Below are 5,132 nucleotides of genomic sequence, written 5' to 3' on the forward strand. Positions count from 1 at the left end.
TATTCTTTTCCCTGTATATGTAACTCTCTCACTCCTGCGACCTCGCCAGCTTATATGACATCTGTCACCACAAACTTGCCCTCTTTGAGCAAAGTGTATCCTCAGAGACAGAGTGGAGCGATGCGAGTTGAGTTAGCATTGTCAGCATGCAAGCACATGCTCTGTAGAGCACCGGGTTCATGCACACACACACACGCATACACTCTGGAGATCAGAGTGCCAGAGCTGTCACTGGGGTCAGTGGGGAGATGTGCGATATCTTGACAGAGCTGAAGTGCTCACTGACACACAAACACTGCAGAGCCTCACAGTCTGTCCTTGTCCCTTGGAGTGACCAAGAGAGTGTATGTGCGTATGGTGAGCATGTGTGTGTCCGCTGGCTGTTGTGTGCTTTTGGTATTAGCTTAAATTAGACTGATATTAACTCTTAGATGCACATACTGGGTTTTTTTCTGGCTATTTTTTTCCACAGAGAAATCTCGAGAGAAATCTCCTAAAATGTCATTTAGATTCAAAGACAATCTCTGAACAATCAGTGTAACATGTAAATATTCTGCATACTTTGGTTGTAACGAGTAGTAATTTGAGTTACTGTTGATTTCCTATCACTTTGAAGCAGTCTGGCCAATCTCTCTGCCCTGGATATTTTCTTTTTCAGACCATTGTTTATAAACCATAGAGATGGTTGTGTGGGAAAATCTCAGTCGGGCAGCAGTTTCTAAGATACTCAGACCATCTGGAACCATTAACCGTGCCGCATTCAAAGTCATTTATATGATCTTTCTTCAACATTCTGATGCTCAGTTTGAATTTCAGCAGACTGATTTGATCACGTAGAAATGATTAAATATGTGAGGTAACGAACTGTTAAACAACTGTACCTAATGAAGTGGTCAGTGAGTGATTTGGTTTCTCTGTCATCCAGCCATTACACTGGATGGAGACTGGAACAGCCAGAGACCAAACTACCAACCTTCCAGTTAGTACATGACCTGTTCTACCACCTGAGCTACAGCTACGGACAAGACAAAGATTGAGCTATTTAACCAGAATGACAAGACGTATGTTTTGAGTAGTAACGGTGAGGCCTTTTAAACTTAAGAGAACTACCTGCCACACTGGAAAAAGAACAGTTCAAAGAAATCATTAAAAGCCCAAAGATTACCCCGACATTCATGTTCATAATGAGTGGACGTAAACTTCTGATCAGTGCTGTAGCTACATTAGATGGACATTTGGCTATCCCATGCCAAACACAGTCATAAACAATCAATACATGTTCTACTCTTTAAGTAACCAGTGCATCTAAGAGTTCTCTTTCACACCAATCACTTTGATATGAAATAGCAGGTAAACACAGCTATTACTAATCACATTAATTAAGGCTTTTTAGCTTTAAAAACAACAACCTAACCCTTGATTAACGTCAACATCAACACCTGTGTCTGCTGTGAACAGGGTCTACAGAAACAAGCTAATTAGTTACACGTGTTTTTTCATTTATTTATTAGCAGTCTGTAAATATACTCAACAAGCAAATACTCACTTGTATTCTACTTGATTATATATATAGTATATATATTTATATTTAGCTAGCCCACTTAACGCTTACAGAACAATACTCACAATATGTACTTGTGACCTTATAAACAATAAAAATGTGAGAATATTTTTGAGTGTGCATGTTTTACCAGTAATTTTGACCAAATCTACACTTGCCACTTAGCAGTCTTCAAAGCTTGCTCACCTTTCGTTTTATTTGTTAGTAATCATCATATCCTCCTGCAAACATTAGCTTCCAACCTGTGCAGGTGCGGACTAAACCAGTGGCTCCAGGCTGAGGGGGTCCGGGACAAAACAATTAAGTCCCAGTAACCTAGTGAAAATGGAAGAGGTGCTTATTTCTTCTCTATTTAATTGGCTTACAGTAAATTAATTAATAAATTAATTACTTCACAGCAGTGGTGGTGTTGGCAGTAGCAGCTTTTCTTACAGTTATGTAACACAGAAGTCCTGACAATATGCCATAAAAAGCACGCAAAGTTGAAATGATGACTGTAAGCTGCTTTTGCTTCACCTGTTGGTAACCAGCTACATATCTGGGCAGGACCATTCAGGTCTCCTCTTACTTTTTATTGCCATCCATCAGAGAGCTGTAACTGTGCTTTTGGAGGATGCTGAGCTGCTGAGTTTGTGCTCTTTGCTTCTTAAAGTCTTAAAAAGTCTCCTTTTCTGTGTGGGGGGTTCTGTGTGTGTGTGTGTGTGTGTGTGTGTGTGTGTGTGTGTGTGTGTGTGTGTGTGTGTGTGTGCTTGTCAAGACTCAGCAAGCAGTGAGTGGGAGGACTGAGACCACATACAGTAGATGCCTGAAACATAATGGAAATCGGATTTGGCACGCCGGTCCATCTTGGTGAACTCAAACACCCACCATGGCCTTAAACAACTCAGAGACAGTGCTGCTGCTTTAAAGGTCACGCAAAGTTAGAAATCTCTTTATTTTAAACAAACTTCTGGCTCTTGAGCCAAAATGAAAGGGCTTCAGCGCAGAAGAAACACTTGCAGCTGCAAATGCATCTTTGAATGGTGTAAACTGTGTTTTGTTTTGTTTTGTTTTTTAAAAAGGGTAGCATCATCTGGAAGGTGGATGCATGCTGTGGTTAATTGTGAGATATTCTTGTTGGGGCTGTCTTGCAAAGATGGTTGGACCTCCTGGGTGATTTCTGAACAGCAAAAAGCAGATACAGTACACTCTGAAAGACTTTTGGGTAATCTCATTAAAGCATCAAAGTGGTCTGATGTGAGCATTCCTTGATTCACTCCTGAAAAGTGTTTCAGTAGCGCAGCAGTAAGCACACACTGCATGTAGACAGGGAATGAGATCAGTAACCAGCTGGGAGCAGCTGGTTGATAAGTCTTCCCCTTGGCTGCTCACTATTTGACCCACGGGTTAACACTGCCAAGATAGCAATAAGGTAATAAGGCAACAAAAAACGGAGGCTTTTAGGTTTTCAATTTATGAATGATTTGCTGCATATAAGAAGAGCAGGGATTTACACGGTAAGAAATCACTCTATCTACCATTAGCCTGCTAGGAAATAAGTTACTCTAATCCACTTCATCAAGGTCACTTCATTAAAGCCTGTTCAGATATTCTGTGACAAACCTTGAGTTTAAAAGCATAAAAGACATTATTTCAAGATTATATTTGCACAAACTCAAAAGATTTTTTATTAAAAAAATGAGGGCGTTACCAACAGCATTATTTACACACAATTCAGGTTTAGTGCATGCACTGTGATTGCAGTGGAGTTTCTCGTGGACATGTGTTGATGCTTTGCGGTGGCTGTGGGTGCAAGATGCCTTTGTATTTCTGTAGGATTGTTTTCATTAGGCCTGGATTTTACCTCTATATTTAACTCTAATTAAGGTCACCTGATGTGCAGGGAAGAAATGTGAGGAAAACAAACCATAGCAGCTATTTTGTGTTGAGCAAAAAAATAAATGAATAAAGTCGATGTTATTGTGTTTCTATCTATGTGATTTACATTTCAAAGAGAACAAGTAACAGAGTTCCCATCTAGCCATCTTTATGAGTGGGTAATCTCTTAAATGGTAACAGTACATCAGTGTGTGTGATGCTGTTTTGTTTTGTTTTTTTAAATATACACTCCTGCTTCTGAAAAAGATGGGATGCTGTGTAAAATTAAAACACAAAATTGCAGTGATTTGCAAATCTCAAAACACAAATTTTATTCACAACAGAACAAAGAAAACATACATTTTCACTGTTTAAACGAATAGTGTCATTTTGAATTTGATGGCAGCGACACATCTTAAAACAGTTGGGACAGGGCAACGTTTGCCACAGTGTAGCATCCTCTCTTACTTTAACAGTCTGTAATTGTTGTGGAGCTGAAGGAGAGCAGCTGCTGGACTGTTGGGAGGAAATTGGTGTCCCATTCACATCTTTTCCCACTCAAGATGCTCCAAATGATTTCAGTTGGTGAAGGTCAAGACTGCTGGCCAGTTCAGCATCAGGACTCTTTTACTGTGAAGCACTGTCTTGCTCAAACATGCAAGACCTGTTAAAGAGCTTTGTTGCTCTAAAACCTGTATTTACCTTTCAGCACTGATGGAGCCTTTCCAGATGTGCAAGCTGCCATTTCCATAGACACTGATACAGGCTTTTGAACAGAGCGCTGACAACAAGCCGGATAACCCCCCTCCTCGTCAGTCCAGAGGACATGACATCCATCTTTTCCAAAAAGAACTCCATCATTTGATTTCTGTGGCCACAGAACTGTTTCCCACTTTGCTTCAGTCCATTTTAAATGAGCTTTGGCTGGATCATGATCATGTTCACACATGGCTTCTTTGCATGATGGAGATTTCACCTGCATTTGTGGACGGCATACTTCCTGAGCTCATGCAATCTTTGAATCATGCCTGTTAATGATGAAGTGCCGCCTGAGGACCCGAAGTTCACATGCATTTTGTTTCCCCATCCTTGTCCCTTGCGCACAGAGATTTCTCCAGATACCCTGAATCATTTGATATTAAAACTGTAGACGAGTTTTCATAATTTCACATTCACGAACATTATTCTGAAACTGTTCAACAACTTATAGATGCCGTTTTTTTTGCAGATTGAACCTCTGCCTCTCCAAGATGCTCTTTTTATACCCAATCATGTTACTGACCTGTTGCCAATGAAACCAGTTAGTCGGAAAATCTTCCAGATGTTACCCTTTAGTATCACTTCTTCAGCCCTTTGTTACTCCAGCCCTGCCATCGAATTCCCCTTTAACAATTTCATTAAAAATTGTTTAAATACGAGTTTAAACATTTGATACATGTTCTATTAAGAATAAATAAAGGTTTACAAGATCATTCCATTTTTTTAACATTTACATTTTACACAACATTCCAACTTTTTTTTTTTTTTTTTAAGATTTACCGTTGCATTTCAAAAAAAAAAAAAAAAAGAAAAAAAAGAAAGAAAGAAAAAACAAACAAACAAACAAACAAGCAAAGAAGCAGCTCAGGCCATTTGCATTACATTTTCATGTATTCATTCAAAAAGGCTGGAGATTTCCCAGACAAGCACACACGATTAATGATGACAGGAAACA

This window comes from Oreochromis aureus, linkage group 23 (assembly GCF_013358895.1).
Source record: "Oreochromis aureus strain Israel breed Guangdong linkage group 23, ZZ_aureus, whole genome shotgun sequence".
NCBI lineage: Eukaryota > Metazoa > Chordata > Actinopteri > Cichliformes > Cichlidae > Oreochromis > Oreochromis aureus.